The sequence below is a fragment of the Podarcis cretensis genome (genome assembly GCF_951804945.1).
Source record: "Podarcis cretensis genome assembly, chromosome: 9".
Taxonomy (NCBI): domain Eukaryota; kingdom Metazoa; phylum Chordata; class Lepidosauria; order Squamata; family Lacertidae; genus Podarcis; species Podarcis cretensis.
In genome coordinates, this window is record NC_137178.1 from 15,033,722 (window position 1) to 15,051,824 (window position 18,103).

Below are 18,103 nucleotides of genomic sequence, written 5' to 3' on the forward strand. Positions count from 1 at the left end.
TGTGTGTGTGTGTGTGTGTGTGTGTTTGTAAGGAAGCAGTATTGAAGCATTGCTGGCTGCTGCGCTTTCCTATTTCTCAAAAGAGCAGGCTTGCCATCTGTATATTGCACTGGGAGACCACTTTAAAAGCCCCCTCTTCTCTCTTCCTCTCCCCTCCAATGCAAAGCCCTCCACTAGTCTCATTAGCACCCCATTTCCCTCTGTCTTTGTGAGCAGGGTATCCCTGGAAAACAACATCCCTGCCTGTCTTGTCTCCTGACAAGTTGAGCACTCTGCCTGGTTTCCCCCCCTCCCTTTCCCCTCTTTCTTTTAAAACTTGTAATCGTTTTGTAAACGCCAGGCTTTGATCTTGCTGGAAACCAGAATGCTTTTGGATTTGGGAGTACAGTATTTTTTAAGCTGTGCTTTTAAAAGAGGACTGTTAAGAACTCCAGGGTGGCGAGGTCTTTATTTGAGGCCGGTTTTCTAGACTCTATAAAACTCCTAAGTAACGGTGCATGGCAACCTTTTAAGCACTGAAAGGTGTAAGCTGGTCAGATGCTAGTTTGTAGGTTTTTGAATGGCAACAGCTGCTCTTGGCACTTACAGATCAGATTCCAAGTGTTCAAAGAACTTCATGTGATCTTTTGTCACACAGCACAGGTAAGCAGCAAGCAAAACTGCACCTGGGGAAAAAAACTGTTGCCGAACCAATCCGCCTTGCTGAACAGGGTTGTACAGTTAGTAGTTAAGTCTCATTTAAAGTGATTTTTTAAATAGACAAATAAAGAAAATTAACTCTGTTTCCCCACCATTTTTACAGGTTTACCAGTTAAGCAAGAAATAAAACTCTGGGCTTTAGCTTGTATAAAAAGTTCTTTTCATAGTATATATGAATAGAAGTCATTTTGCTTTGGGAATAATGCATATCTCTTACTGCACCTTGGTGAGGGATAGGGAACTTGTGGCTTTCCAGATATCGCTAGACTCCAACTCCCAATATCCTGACCATTTGCCATGTTGACAGGAGCTGGAGTTCCCCAACATTAGGTGGGTCATAGGTTCCCCCATCCATGCTTTAAATAGAAATATCAGCTCAAAATGTTGCAAAACCAATAGCGGATGCTTAAATTTCCAGCTATAAAGTGAGTTGATCTGGAACCTAGCTGAGTAGGAGAGCATGTGCAGGTTTGACCTTTGGCATCTTTAGTTAGAAAAGATCTAAGGTAGCAAAGTTGGAAAACAGTCATTGCAGTCACAATGGATCTTACCAAGTTAGAGAGACCAAAGGTTTGCCTCTGTAATAGGCAGCTTTATATGTTCAGAAAATGATGAATATTTCCTCCTCCTCCTCCTCCTCCTCCTCCTCCTACCTGAGATGGCTGCTTGATATATGATGTCCTGTTACCACTGAGTGTGCTTCCCTATTAGGGAAGGGGGAGAAATTCAACTAAGTTTTCATGTAAAAGCAAACTTACATACTTTGCTCTTTCCACAACAAAGTGAGAACCTAAAGACAGCCATCCTTAGAAATCCACGCTTCTCCAAGTTTTGCAGTGCAGCCAAATAATAATAATAATAATAATAATAATAATAATTTATACCCCGCCCTCCCCAGCCAAGGCTGGGCTCAGGGCGGCTAACAAGCAAATTATATATATATATATATATATATATATATATATATATATATATATAATAAAAATAATGTATATAAACCTTTATATACTAGGGTAAAGTGTGCATACAGATGCCTATATTTGCATATATTAATGAAAATAACATCCAAAAGGACATTATATCAGGGGAGATTGCTTTGAAAAGTGTGCATATTAGGAAATATTGCATACCAAAAATGCTTATATTAGGAAATAATCATGCAAAAATACTGATGAATTCCCATGAGGACTTAAAAGTGATGTGGTAATGTGGAGAACCAAGCTTAAGATTGGAAAAATCAGAGACGGAGATGAAGCAAAATGGACATTCTCATGGGAGATGAGTTATTGGTTTGTTTTGCTTTTGGTTTTTTTTTTATTATGTATTCTGTGATTTCTTTTTGTATTTCTATGTTGTGAACTGCCCTGTGATCTTTGGATGAAGAGTGGTTAATAATAATAATAATAATAATAATAATAATAATAATAATAATAAATTAATAATGCAGCCCATTACCCATAGTGGCTCAGAAAGTTTGTCAAGGTTTTCATAAGCAAACTAAACAGAAGGAAGATACCAAAAGCAGCAGAGGATTCTGTTGTGGTTGCTGGAACAATAACAGAATTGTTGTGTTGGAAGGGACTACCAGGGTCATCTATGGTCCAAACGCCTGCAATGCAAGAATATTTCGCCCAATGTGGGGCTCAAACCCACAACCCTGAGATGAAGAGACTCATGCTCTATTGACTGACCTATCCCATGTATATTACTGACATAGTGTTGGACTTGTGAAGCCTCCTCAAGCTGTAGTGTGGGAAAGTCAAATGTGGAAAGCAGGCAGCATGGACTTCAGGCACAGGCTCCAAATCTAAGCACATCAGATCCCTGAGAAATGGCAAATACCTCTTGAACTCAATAGCTGTAGAAAACCAGATGTTTCCAAAGCCTAGCTCCCCCATGCTAAACAGCAGGAGCCTCTCGACATAGTCTGCCATTGGTTAACCCATACAATTACGATCATTGTGTTCCACAAGAAAGACTGTGCTGTTTGGGGTTGAAGGGAATTGTAGTCCTTGCAGAAGGTTGATCAAAGGTAAGCAGTGAAAGATGTAGCCCAGGTAAACACCCTAATCTGGTAAGAACTCTTTAGTAAGTAAAGGTAAAGGGACCCCTGACCATTAGGTCCAGTCGTGACCGACTCTGGGGTTGTGGCGCTCATCTCACTTTATTGGCCGAGGGAGCCGGCGTACAGCTTCCGAGTCATGTGGCCAGCAGGACTAAGCCACTTCTGGCGAACCAGAGCAGCGCACGGAAATGCTGTTTACCTTCCCGCCGGAGCGGTACCTATTTATCTACTTGCACTTTGACTTGCTTTCAAACTGCTAGGTGGGCAGGAGCTGGGACTGAGCAACGGGAGCTCACCCCGTCATGGGGATTCGAACCGCTGACCTTCTGATCAGCAAGTCCTAGGCTCTGGGGTTTAACCCACAGTGCCACCCACGTCCCAAACTCTTTAGTAGGTAGGCACTATTCAGGCCCCCATCTGTACCATACATTTAAAGTGGTGCCACAGAATTGTAGAATTGCAGAGTTGGAAGGGACCCTGAGGATTATCTGGTCCAACCAATGCAGGAATCTCAGCTAATCTCAGCTAAAACATCCACGACAGATGGCCATCCAATCTCTGCTTGAAAACCTCCAAGGAAGGAGAGTCTACAACCTCCTGAGGGAGACCGTTCCACTGTCAGACAGCTCTCACTGTCAGAAAGTTTTTCCATATGTTTAGTTGGAATCTCCTTTCCATTCAAGTCCTGCCCTCCAGAGCAGGAGAAAACAAGCTTGTTCCTTCTTCCATGTGACAGCCCATGAGATATTTGAAGATGGCTATCATATCTCCTCTCAGTTTCCTCTTTTCCAGGCTAAACATACACAGCTCCTTCAGCTGTTCCTCAGACTAAGGCTTGGTTTCCAGACCCTTGTCTTCTTGGTTGCCCTCCTCTGCACATGTTCCAGCTTGTCAACATCCTTCTTAAATTGTGGTGCCCAAAACTGGACACAGTCTTTCCAGGTATGGTCTGACCAAGGCAGAATAGAGTGGTACTAGAGTGTCGTACCATCAGATGTCAAAGAAATAAACAACTATATGACATTCAGAAGACATCTGAGGGCAGCCCTGTTTAGGGAAGCTTTTAACGGCTGATGTTTTAATGTATTTTTAAGTTTCTGTTGGAAGCTGCCCAAAGTGGCTGGAGAAACCTAGCCAGATGGGCAGGGTAGAAATAATAAATTATTATTATTATTACAGTGGTGCCTCGCAAGACGAAATTAATTCATTCCGCGAGTCTCTTCATCTTGCGTTTTTTTCGTCTTGCGAAGCACGGCTATTAGCGGCTTAGCGGATTAGCGCTATTAGCGGCTTAGCGGCTATTAGCGGCTTAGAAAAAGGAAAAAACTCGCAAGAACTCGCAAGACGTTTCGTCTTGTGAAGCAAGCTCATAGGGAAATTCGTCTTGCGAAGCACCTCAAAAAATGGAAAACTCTTTCGTCTAGCGAGTTTTTCGTCTTGCGAGGGATTCGTCTTGCGGGGCACCGCTGTATTATTATTAATAATAATAATAATAATAATAATAATAATAATAATTTATTGATTGATTGGTCCTGAGAGTTGTGAGGAGACCCCAGTGCCCCTTAGCAGAGCAACAATTTCCAGGGCTCCCCAGTAAGAGAGATTTGTAGTTTGGCCACTCTGAGAATTGTAGTTCTGTGAGTGGAATAGGGTTCTCCTCACAGCTCTCAGCTTCCGTAATGAACTACAGTTCCCAAGGTCCCTTGGGGGAAGCCACGACTCTTTAAAGTGGCATGGTACTGCTTTAAATGTGCCGTTCAGCCTTTCAAAAGTTCTGGGGCCAGAAGTGGCAAGGTAGGACGTTATTGTTTTAAGTATTTCTTTCTCTACAAGCCTTGCCTTTTCTCCTCTCTGCACAATAGGTTTTTAAAGCCTTTAGTTCTTTAATGATGTGCCCTGCACGCTCTGCTTGGCACCCCAATTCACATGCACAGAAGAAAGAAGAGCCTTTATCTTATTTTGATCCAATCCAGCACTGAATAAAATCCTGAGATAAAAAAGGTAGTTGAGGCAACTAAACTGTTTCATCTGAGAAAGCTGGTGTTCTCATGCCTGCTCATTATTTTCAGCTTTTATTAAAGCTGTTTCTCCTTTTCTCTGTGGGGCGGGGGAGAGAAAGACAGCCCATAATAGCAGAATTCTAATTCACCCACCTGCCAATAAGAACTTTGAACTGCACTGTTGTCCTCGAAATATGCTACTAAAATCTTAGCCAGCATCTGACCCAAAGCATCCTTCTGCGTTAGCAAAGCTTCTTCATGATGGTTTCAAAGTCACAACATGGGTCAGCCTGATGGTGGTGGGTTTTATTACATACCCTCCAATAATTTCTCCTATTCCATAATAAGAATAATAAGAATATTTATACCCCACCCATCTGTCTGCCTTGCTCCAGCCACTCTAGGCGGCTTCCTACAGATATCAAAACATAATAAAACATTAAACATTTAAAAACTTCCTTTATACAGAGCTGCCTTCAGATGTCTTCTAGAGGTGGCATAGTTACTAATCTCCTTAGCTCAGGGGTCTCCATACCCTCCAACATTTCTCCAATGAAATAGGGACGCCTAAGGAAAAGTGGGACATTCCGGGATCGAATCAGAATCTGGGAATCTGGGAACAGGCCTTTTTTGCAGTGGCTCCCCATTTGTGATACTTGCCTGGTGCCAAGTGTGCTGGCTTGCCGTCGCGATTAACGTCACTTGCGCATGCCGCGAATGTGCTGATGTGTTGTGCGCACCCCGTGTGGCTTGCGTGAGTGACATCAGCATGCCTCACGGTGTGTGTGTGTGTGTGGCTGCCGCTGAATTTGTTGGGGGCCCTGGCTCCTCTGTGACATATTTTTAGTTGCCAGGCAAAAACATTCCTCTTCTTCCAGGCATTTGGCTAATTAAACCATCTAAGGCAGGCTTCCTCAACCTTGGCCCTCCAGATGTTTTGAGACTACAATTCCCATCATCCCTGACCACTGGTCCTGCTAACTAGGGATCATGGGAGTCGTAGGCCAAACACATCTGGAGGGCCAAGTTTGAGGAAACCTGATCTAAGGTATTTTAAACTGTGTGTGTAGGAGTTATTGGCTTCATTTGTTACTGCGGAATGTATTTTTATATTGCAAACCACCCTGTGATATTTGGATGAAGGGCAGTACAGAAATTCAGTAAATAATAACAATAATACAGTCCCCATGATTCTTTGCAGGAAGTCAGAACTGTTTAAAGTGGTATGATGATGATTTAAATGAATAGTGGAGGTGGGGGCCTTAGAGTGGGGATTGTGCAAATTATTTGAAACAAACAATGTAGTTTATTGTACAAAACTCACATATACATACACTAGTAACGGATATGACATCTGCTATTTTTAAGCAGCATTTGAACCCTGTTTTTTATATATATATATATATATATATATATATATATAATATTTATTGGTGTTTCAAAAAGTTACAAGAATAAAAAAGAAAGAAAAAGAAAAACAGAAAATACAAAATACAAAAAAATAAATTAAAACAATTAAAAACATATCCATCTTTCCATATCTTATCTATCATTTGCTTGTTTCCTTGACCTCCTCGCACCTCCCTTTTTTGTATTCTAGTTCATTAGTTGTTTCAGCAAATCCTTTCCTTCTTTGTTTTTATCTTACTAATTTATCTTAATATATTCTAACTTTACATTCTGACCTGTTAACAATCCATTTTTACTTAATCCTTTATAACATTACTGCTAAAACCACATAGCTTCATTCCAGCATCCTTCTAACATTCCTTAATTTTACAATGTTTCTGTAGATAGACTTTAAATTTCTTCCAGTCTTCTTCTACCGACTCTTCTCCCTGGTCTTGGATTCTGCCAGTCATTTCTGCCAGTTCCATGTAATCCATCACCTTCATCTGCCATTTGAACACTGTTTGGCATGGAGTCTAGTAGTTTTGAACAGTCACTGTTGATTTTCGGATCCCAGTACCACACTTGAATCAGTGCCTGAATGAGCTTCTCCATAGTCATGCAGTCTATAGCACAGAGGCGAATTTTGCATATAGCCCACAAATTCTCAATGGGACTTACATCCGGGGAATTCCCTGGCCAATCAAATACCTGTATTTGCTGCTCTGTCATGAATTTCTTCACCACTTTCAGTGTGGGCCAGGTCCTGCTGCAATATCCCAGTACTGCCAGGATACCTCTTTTCCAGCTCTGGATTAACTCTTTCATAGAACCTCAATATATTGCGGCGAGCGCATCATTCCTTCTGTTGGCTGCAGGCTTCCGACACCATAATGATCAACTGACTTTTCGTGTTTGTTTTGAGTACAGGATTACAAGTAAGATAGAAAACATGCTTTGTTTCAATTAATTTGCACAAGCGTGTATATCCCTTTCCCTAAGCTGACGTGCAGAGTAATTTCAGGGGAACCCCAGCATGCCTTCAGAGGTGGGAGGAGACCATTATTCTTATGTGCATATAGAGATGCACCCACAAATCTTAGGTCTTACGTTCCAATGCGGGGCATTGTGTGGACCCAGCAGCAGACACCTTTTATACACACAAGATTATTATTGTCTTGGCAAGCTGCTAAATGTCATCCTTATTGTCACATTTATGGCTGTATTGACCGGATCCCCCAAGCACAGCACTGCCTTTTGCAGCGCTTGTGAGATACGAAGTGTCAGAAAATGCTCATATATTCTAGCCAGGAGGCAGGGAAAGGTTTGACAAGACTGACAAAGGCACCCCACGATTTATGGCCGGGGCAGGGCCTGTCTTTTCTTTGATGTGCTCTGAGAAACGGTAGATCCTGCAGACGAAGGGAAAGGCAGAGCTCATGCAATTATTAATCATTTATCCCAGCACCTTTCACTGTGCAAAGCCACCATTCAGGTCTTATCTTGTTTAATCTTCAGGAAAAACCAATGAGGTAGGTTAGAGTGACACCGGGTGAGTCTGCTAGCCAAGCAGGAAATCAAATATTGGCCTCCCACATTCAGCTATTCCACTTTATCAACTGCACTACATTGGACCCAGCAAGGAGCACTGTATAATTTGAATGACTTATGAGTGGACCAGCTTAGGCTATATCGGTGCCAAAAGTGGCACTGGTAATGGGAACTGGGGGTAGTTGTGGATTTGAAAGTGCGGGAGATAATCGTGACAGCTCCCAAAGCCGTGCCTCTAAGGAGAACACAGAGGTATCTGTGTTGACCCATTATGAAACACGCACACCAAAGAGCCAGCCGTGTGTAGTAGAGTCAGTGTTACTGCAATTCTTTGCATAGCTTCCTGGGAGTAAACTCAGTGGTGCTTCCTACTGACTATGAAGGTTCAACTGGTAAAACAATTTGAGCTTCACGAGAAGATCTTCAGCCATTTAAACTGTGAGCATGAAATAGCTCTGCCAAAGGGAAGTTAAGGTGTAGCCGAACTTTGTTTGATTATTCTCTGACTGAAAGCTTCAACGACACCTCATCCACTTGTCACTGTTAAGGATATTCCATCCATTGTCTTGGTGTCCTAGCAGTTGACTTCATCCTTCCTGTTCAACAAAAAAAGCTCTGGAGCTGGCCTCTCCTGTCTTCCTGCTCTGCTACACCACTGACTCCTAGACAGGAACTTGAGGGCTTGCTCTCTAGGATAGGCAACAAAGTCCTCCTACCAGCCTCTCTTGTGCTATGATGATGGCCTGTTCCAGTCTTAGAAAGATTAGAGAATCCTCCAACTCCATTCCCTAGTACTCCTGGCCAGCATGCCCAATGGTCAGAGGTAAATGGAGAGTTGTGGTCCATGAACATCTGGAGAACAGCAGTTTGGGGAAGCCTGGGCTAGAGGCATTGCCTGAAGACACATCTTAGGATCCTGTGCTATGTAGAAACAGGGGAAATTCATAAACAGATAACTCTACTTGTCATGATGTGCAATGCTGGATCAGCACTTCTTAGCACATCCCGGCTTGGCGCCATGTTTAGTAAGTGCTCAGCATGATAAAAGGCATCACGCTAGGATGAATCAATGTATATTGCGTGCACGCACGCGCGCGCACACACACACTCCTGATGAATGGGGTGGGCTGAGGGACCCACTGCCTCTAATTTCCTAAGTGGGACATTGGCTCCATCCCTTAACTAATTATCAGGCATATAACAGTGTAAGAACTTTCTGTGAGTGGGTTACAGGTCCTTGCTCCAGACTACTGGTGGCTCTTTCCCATACCCAACAAGAAAATGGGTGAGGGATCCCCTGACTCTCTCTTACCTGCCAATGGGCTCTGCATTACGGGAGATTCAAAAGTCGTGAGCTACAAAAAGATACACACTTGCCTTTGGCTCGGAGAGCTTATTCCTGAGCAGCGAGTATCTCCTCTCTAGGCACTCCTTAGCCTCCTGTGCTTCAGTTTTCTCTGAGTGCAGCTGGGGCAGCTATATCACGCTCCTTGTGGTCAGCTGCAGTAGCTGAGGGTTTGACCTTCGATCTGTAGTTGTAGCCAAAACCAAGGGTACGAAGTGCAGCAGATTGAAGGCAGCGCTGTTCTGAGCACAGGGCCTGCACTGACATGACGGAGAGTGAGGCTACCTGGAAAGAATAATGTTGTTGTTGTTGTTGTTGTTTAGTCGTGTCCGACTCTTCGTGACCCCATGGACCAGAGCACGCCAGGCACTCCTGTCTTCCACTGCCTCCCACAGTTTGGTCAAACTCATGCTGGTAGCTTCCAACCATCTCGTCCTCTGTCGTCCCCTTCTCCTTGTGCCCTCCATCTTTCCCAACATCAGGGTCTTTTCCAGGGAGTCTTCTCTTCTCATGAGGTGGCCAAAGTATTGAAGCCTCAGCTTCAGGATCTGTCCTTCCAGTGAGCACTCAGGGCTGATTTCCTTAAGAATGGATCCGTTTGATCTTCTTGCAGTCCATGGGACTCTCAAGAGTCTTTTCCAGCGCCATAATTAAAAAGGAAAGAATAATAGAATAAAAGAATCCCTTCATGGATCACTGCCTTGCCATGGCAAAGGGGCTTAAATAACTCAGAGAAGCTATGAGCTATGCTGTGCAGGGCCACCCAAGATGGACAGGTCATAGTGGAGAGTTTTGACCAAAACGTGATCCACCTGGAGCAGGAACTGGAAAGCCACTCCAGTATCCCTGCCAAGAAAACTCCATGGACAAAGACAACAGGAAAGAATAATAGAATCAAAGAATTGTATAGTTGGAATGCAGGAATAATGCAAGAAGGAAAGGGGTGATGCTGGGTCCTTAAAGGAGTACAAGTTTCTGAGTATGAAAGAAATGTATTTCCAGTGCAATGGCTTCTTGGTTTGTGAATCACCCAGTCACCCTTAAGTCATGGGATAAAATGACATTTGCCAGCTGCCCACACACGTGGGGAAAGTGTTCTACTCAATGGACGCACACAAGTCAATTTCTTCTGCAGCTCTCTATTCTAATATAGGCTCACAGTGTAGAATCATCAGTGAACACTGCTGATATGTAGCCAGAACACTCAAGTTGTACATCTGGGAGTGACTCACGGTTTACTCATTCTGTGATGTATCGGAGAGCCAGGCATCTCTCAACGTCGCCTTTCCGAACAGATCGACTCGGTGTTGACTTAGTCACTCAAGCAATTAATCAAAAAACGCATTTCCAAGATGTGTGTTATACAAAATACACAGACTTGTGTGTAACTTAGCCGTTGACGGAAGTCTTCCTTGGCTCAGCTACACCACCTTTTTGTTTTCTGATCAGACATTGCTTTATATTTTCAGTGCAGAGGGAACAGAGTATTCCATCCTTCTGGGGAAAGCTGGCGCAGGGCTCTGCTTTAATTGACGACAATGCTTCTGATTTTTTGCAGAGATGAAAACTGTAATCTGAGCAGTATCGGAATGGAAGCCAATAGGCTTTGAATTTTAGTTCAGTGTTGTCAGTCAATAAACTAGCTGCAGTTGAGATTGACAGCCTCTCTCCCCTGCACTCCCCTATGGAATAAACTCAGGAGCAGTGGTTGGCAGACTAAGGGCACATTGGATCTGCTTTGTGTTTTGCCAGGCAGATTTTCTAGCCAGTCATGTACAAAAGCCGTAGATACACTGAAACAGAAGTCACCAGACCCTTATACAGTGGACGCTTGGGTTGTGAACGTGATCCATGTGGGATGCACGTTCGCAACCCTCAGCATTCGCAACCCATGTCTGCGCACGTGTGGGTTGCGATTTGGTGCTTCTGCGCGTGCGCAGAGCACGATTTAGCGCCTCTGCACATGCATGACCGCCGAAACCCGGAAGTAAACCCGTTCCGGTACTTCCGGGTTTCGGTGGTCTGTAACCTGAAAAAACACAACCTGAAGCGGCTGTAACCCAAGGTATGACTGTATATAGTGAGAAGGTAGGGAGGGGTATTAGTCAGAAGGGTGGTAGGAATGGGTGATTGCTAACGACTGCAAGACAGAGAAACCAGTAGGAGAACACTTCAATCTCCCAGGACATTCTATACAAGATCTCAAAATAGCTGTCGTATTACAAAAGAATTTCAGAAATAGACTGGAAAGAGAAGTTGCTGAATTACAACTTATTACCAAACTTAAAACCATGGAGAGACCTGGTCTGAATAGAGACACAGGATTCTTATCTCATTATACATTATAAAGCTATTTTTGGCCATCTCATCCCTTGCTTTTTCCTGTAAGACCAATTGTGGTCGTTAACAGTTGTCAACTGGTTTACCACACTGTAATGGTTCTAGGGGTTGCTCGTGCATAAGCAGGTGCCTATCTCCCCGGCTGGGTGCAAACACCTGGCAGGGTTGCCAAAGTGAACCTTTTCTGTCTGGACAGCTACTCACTCGTGGCTGACTCAATCGCTGGCAGAATCAGTCAGTGGGCGTTTCTTAAACTTCTTCCAGCAAAGAAGCTCTTTGGCGCCTAGTCTCCTCCTACTCTCTCTGCACGAAAGCCTTCTGCGCAAGGAGGGCGTAGGCAATGGAGGACCCCTACTCTCCCCGCTGGTCCCAGGCAAGGAGTCATGGGACCGCCTCACCGCTTCCCCCGTCTGCCCCCCTTCTCCACTGGTGCTACGCTGATTCTCTTCCCCAGAAGATGGGCTGCTTCTCCCGATCCCTGGACGCTCTCCGGAATCCCTCTGGCTTTTGCTCTCTCCCTCCGGCACTGATGGCAGTTCCCTGACACACACCTATCAGCCAATCACCCATATCTGAAAAAGTGTGCATGCACATGAAAGCTCATACCAATAACAAACTTAGTTGGTCTCTAAGGTGCTACTCGAAGGAATTTTTTTATTTTGTTTCAACTACGGCAGATAAACACAGCTACCTACTTGTATCTAAAAGCCATAGAGTTAGAATTAAATAACAGGGTATCTCAGGGCACATTCTGAGCTTAGGAATGTGTTTTCAGTACCGGAAATGAACTGAACTCACAGTCATTTCATACAAAATCCTGCTCCTGGTTAGTTTTCTTCATTCCAGCACTCTAATTTAGGTGGGAAAGTCTCCCCTATTGTCAAACAATTGGGAAAAGAACATGAGAAGACCTTGCTGGATCTGGCCCTTGTACAGGGGTGGTTGGTGTCTATCTTCCATCAATGCAACTAAGAGGACACATTCCAGAGAAGCAAAAATACTTAAGGAAGACATGAAGTAGGGCTGGTAAGGAGTGTGGTTTGGAGAAAGGGTGTGTGGACTGGAAAAGGACCATGGAAGTTTATTGCAATATCTGATTACAGATTACAGATTACAGATACAGTCCTACCTAACATGAACAGCTGATAAAAAATTATTGGACTTTGCTGAGATGGCAAAGTAGCATGTTTAATTCGAGAGAAATCATTACAGTATTGACATTTGTTAAGGACTGGAAACTTCTTTTGGACTTTTTGCATGAAAGAGAAAATGAACTTGTCATATCTGGGTTTGAAGACGGGAAAGATATTTGCTTATAGAAAATAGAATAGTTGGATGTTAATGAATGAATACTATATTTAGCTGCAGGATAGAGAACCGAAAGTCTCTCTATCATTTTAATTTTCTTGTCTCTCTCCTTTCTATTTCTTTCTTTCCCTTTTCCCATTTCTGCCTTCTTTTTGCTTCTGTTCCTCTTTAGATTAGAACTTTAAAGCCTTTCTTTTTTTCTACTGTATTATAAAAATATACTTTTTGTATATCATTGTATATACATTGTATAGCATGAACTTTTGTATATCACTGGACAAGTATAAATAAAAATAGAAGAGAGAGAGAGAGAGAGAGAGAGAGAGAGAGAGAGAGAGAGAGAGAAAGGGGTATAGCTTAGGGAGAGTTAACAGAGAAAGTCTGAGTGGCCCTATTTGGCTTCTGGGTCTGAGGTTCCCTACCCACAGTCCACTCTCAAGGATTTAAGGCTCTGGAGAAGCCAATATAAGTTGCAATTTCAGCTAAATTTGGGGAAACCACTTGAAGCATCCATTGTGTTGAGCTATTTCAATTCCTTTACTTCGATTTGCTCATTGCAAACAGCTGAAAGTCTGGAAATTTTGATAATAAACCTGATTTGCAATGGGGGTTGAATAATTTCGATTGCTCCGAGGGCCTTCTGGCGGTTCCCTCACTGCGAGAAGTGAGGTTACAGGGAACCAGGCAAAGGGCCTTCTCGGTAGTGGCACCCGCCCTGTGGAATGCCCTCCCATCAGAAGTCAAGGAAATAAACAAGTGTCTGACTTTTAGAAGACATCTGAAGGCAGCCCTGTTTAGGGAAGTTTTTAATGTTTGATGTTTTATTGTGTTTTTAATATGCTGTTGGGAGCCACCCAGAGTCAGATGGGCGGGGTAGAAATAATATTTTATTGATTGATTGATTGATTGATTGATTGATTGATTGACTGAACCTGGCAACTCCTGTTCGCAAAGCCTCTCTTCTACCACTGAATTATAGCTCCTCCCTCTTCATTCAAATGAGCTTGCTTTGGTTTTGAACCTGGGCCTTTTCACACTTGAAGCAAGATTTGTAATCCTAGACCAGGGGTTGTCAACTTGGTCTCGACCACCCACTAGTGGGCGTTTCAGGATTCTAGGTACAGGGTTCTACGGCACAAGCTGAATCCTCCTTCTATCGAGCACTGGTGGGCGGTAAGGAAATTTTACCATCAAGAAAGACGCATTAATGAGCGGTAGGTATAAAAAGGTTGACTACCCCTGCCCTAGACTAACAAGCCTAACTTACATATCAGGGGACAGAAGAAGTGGAGCAAGTCAGGCTATGGATTGATGGAGTCCAATATTGTTTTCACACACTGACCTCTTCCTTAATGTCTTCTTTGAAGTGAAGAAGCCTAAGAATGACCCTTGGGCACATTGGGCACACAAACCCTACACTCTGTCACTGAGCTATGGTCCCCTTGCATGCAATTACATATCCCTCAAATGCCCTGGGAAAACCGTGACATCCCGTTTTCTTGCCTTAGAGCACGGTGGCCATTTTGGACACTGTGATCTCTCCTCATCTCACACCATGATCTCACCATGAAAAATGCATTTTCTTTGGGCCCACAATCTCCCACAGGTCACACAACTCGCCTGGGAACATGGCCTGGAAGGCACACAGGCCAGTTTGTGGCCTGGACATGTTGGAGTGTGTGCAATTATGGTCAGGATTCAGTGGGTTAATATGTGGATGGTCTTTCAAGTCTCTTTGGCTCATTCCATGCCTGTAATTCTATATTCATATAAATCAATAACGTTTATTCAAATGCGCACAAATGTATTCAGTTTGCATCCATTATTCTTTGAGGTTTTGTAGAGTTTCCCTCCATTTTTCTTCCTTCCTTCCTTTCATTTCTTTTTCTTTTTTCTGGGAAGGGAGGTGGTATGAAATCTTATTGTGGCAGGGAAATTATAGATCCATGACGAGCAATGCACCACCTCCAGTCATTAAAGAGGGGCAGACAATGGTGTTCGTTAAAAGCATTATTTGCATGTTTCAAAACCTGTCTTTTCTTTACAACTGTAAAGGATGGAAACCAACATATATATATATATATATTTATATAAAATTTGTAGGGATCTGAAATCGGAACCACATACTAGATGCTGAGCAGAGACCACAGGGAGTTGTCAGTTCTGAAAACTGCACCTACTGTGGGTAGCACCAGGTACTATGTTGTGGAGAGACAGCGTTTTGAGATAGCTAACTGTGCCTCCCTAGATTGAAATTGTTTTTGCAAGTGACTTGAGGACTCTGTCAAGTTTTATGCAGTGGCAATAAGGATTTTTCTGGCCATTGCTATGTGCTACAGAGAACTGTGCTCGCTCCCAGCACTGTAGGAAGTCAGTAGGGGCCATTCACAAAACAGTTGTCCATGACAGAGACATCCTTGCTGCTGTGGTTTTGTGAATGACTACTGCGAATTGCAAAATTATCACTGTCTGTTTTCTGAATACACACACACACACACACACACACACACACGACCTCACTGTTTACATATTACACCCCCCCCCCCCGCCGGTCAGCCCTGTTAGTATTTGTATTATGTTTGCATCATAAATGTATTTCACACACACACACACAAAGGTATTGGGGAAAGGAGGTGGCAGTTGGGAGTTGGTTATTCTGTTAGTTTATTCTTTGACTGAGAACGTAGGAGTGTGGTGACTTCAAGCAGACGCTGTCTGGAGGGGTTTGCAAGGACGGTAAAGATATGGATTACAGTGGTACCTCGGGTTAAGAACTTAATTCGTTCTGGAGGTCCGTTCTTAACCTGAAACTGTTCTTAACCTGAGGTACCACTTTAGCTAGTAAAGGTAAAGGTAAAGGTACCCCTGCCCGTACGGGCCAGTCTTGACAGACTCTGGGGTTGTGCGCCCATCTCACTTAAGAGGCCAGGGGCCAGCGCTGTCCGAAGACACTTCCGGGTCACGTGGCCAGCGTGACGAAGCTGCTCTGACCAGAGCCAGAGCCAGAGCCGCACACGGAAACGCCGTTTACCTTCCCGCTGGTAAGCGGTCCCTATTTATCTACTTGCACCCGGAGGTGCTTTCGAACTGCTAGGTTGGCAGGCGCTGGGACCGAGCAGCGGGAGCGCACTCCGCCGCAGGGATTCGAACCGCTGACCTTTCGATCTGCAAGTCCTAGGCGCTGAGGCTTTAACCCACAGCGCCACCTGCGTCCCACTTTAGCTAGTGGGGCCTTATCCTGAAGCAAAGTTCTTAACCCGAGGTACTATTTCTGGGTTAGCGGAGTCTGTAACCTAAAGCGTCTGTAACCCGAGGTACCACTGTAATAACTTATGTAGTGCTATGAAGGAGTTCTGAGAGCAAAAAAAAGACTAAACCCTTTCTTGGGCTCAAGGGAGAGAAATTCATTGCATTCATTAATATATACATATGAATAATACTTGTTGTTCAACTGTTGCCAGCCTGACAAGTAAAGATTTATATTCAAGTCTCAAGGTGTCAAGCTAACAGGTTCTTCCATGAGGTGAGGTGAGGCAATTTGCCTCAGATGGCAGATCCAGCCCCTCCTCCTCCCTTCCTCCACTGCCACGGCCACCACAGCACCCTTGTCCTCATCACACTGCCTTGTGGTAGCAGCACAGGTGTGATGGTTTGCGCAGGAAGGGGGCTTGGATCGGTAAGGGGGCAGGGCTGATGGGGGCAGACATGTGAGGAGTACTTTGCCTATAGCAGCAAAACGTCCTGAGCCCTGTCTCCCATGCTGTGTGCGTGTGTGTGTGTGTGTGAGAGAGAGAGATACACAAACACAACTAAGGATAACACTTCGTTCATTTGATGAAGTGGACTGTGGTCCATGGATGCCTATGCTACAATGAATCTATTGCTCCTTTTTCTTTATGTGAATGGTGCTAATGCAGTCTGGAAACGGGAAGAGAGTTGTTTTTCAAAATCCGACAAACCTTCTAGGTACTGCTGATCTTTCCGCTTCACTGTGCAAGCCCGGGAAATGCAAATTTCAATTTGAGCACCGCTCGCGGAAATGGCCTGAAAGCAGGAGAGCCAGTGAGGAATGCAAAACCAAATGAGTTGCCGTTGCCCTAGATGCCTTCAGAGTTTGTGAGGGTGCTGAGTCAGTGTCCGGTTTGTGGCGCTTTTTTGGCTTGTGAATTTGGATGCTATGCCTTCCCGAACCCTCTCCTGCAGAATGTTTATCACACGCCTTGACCCTTGGTTTGTAGGACATGGAACAAAAGGGGACTTTTCTCTGCTGTTTCTGCTGCTTTCTTAGAATCGTAGAATTCTAGAATTGGAAGGGACCCTGCAGGTCATCTAGTTCAACCCCAGGAATCTCAGCTGAAGCCTCCATGACAGAGGGTCATCCAACCTCCATGACAGAGGGTCATCCAACCTCTGCTTAAAAGCCTCCAATGAAGGTTTGACCGTTGTGGCATGTGCTATGAGAAATATAAAGTCTTCCGTGGAAAAAACCCTCTTCTAATTTCCTATACTTTCTTCCTCATTTCTTTTCACAATGAAATTTTTGCAACAGCGGCAAAGGGAGCCTCAGGGGGCAGGTGCCACAGGGCAGCAGCAAATACCAGTCCAGTTGCCTTCTATACGTGGGATGGGTGTATACCACCTTGCCTTTCACTTCAGACAGTACAATATCTTTGGTTGTACATGAACAGGGGCTATTGAAGAGTTGGTTTAAAAAGGGGAAGTGTGGAATTCACAAATGGCAAAGCTTAAAAATAAACACTTCCCTTTGTTTTCATTGAAATGCTGACAGCAGCAAATGCTTATTATCTATGGCAGTCATTGCAATAGCAGAAATGTAGGACTCAGAGGCTGCACTCCAGTGTGCATATACCATCTTGCTTTTGACCAAACAAAATTAGGAGCCCTAAGTCAGCCGGCTTGAAGAGTGCTTAGAATTGCAGCCTTAATCTGCCAGGCCAAAGGAATGTGGGATCGATATGTCATCAAAGGGCAATCACCTTCGGCTGCTTGTCCTTATCCGTGTGCGTGTGTTAATGATCAAAAGGCCTATTGCAGACCCAGGCGATAATTTGTGTGCAGAATATCAAGTCATAGCCTGGTTTTACCACTGCAACTTGCGGGATCTTTGTTGCTAAGTAAAAAAAATTCCCTTCTTCCATGTCAAGTAATACTAAGGCGACAGGCCCCTTTTCAATTTTCTTTCTGTATAATTTATTTATGAAGGCATTGGAACTCCTGGAAAAAAAATGTACTGAATTCGTTCTTTCATGTAGCTCCATTAACTTACATGGCCTTATTATATAAATGAATTCTACCTAATTTGTTACTTACCATAGAGCAGAAAATTGTATGGCTACAGTTCTGATTCATTATATATAAGTTGAGCGGAACTGTTTGAAGCTGGAT

At 43.9% G+C, this 18,103-nt stretch overlaps 1 protein-coding gene across 4 annotated transcripts in view; it reads left to right on the forward strand.

Moving 5' to 3' along the window:
• The window catches only part of ARHGAP24 (Rho GTPase activating protein 24), a 415,806-nt gene that overhangs the window by 71,837 nt on the left and 325,866 nt on the right, over positions 1-18,103 (forward strand). The window lies entirely within an intron of this gene.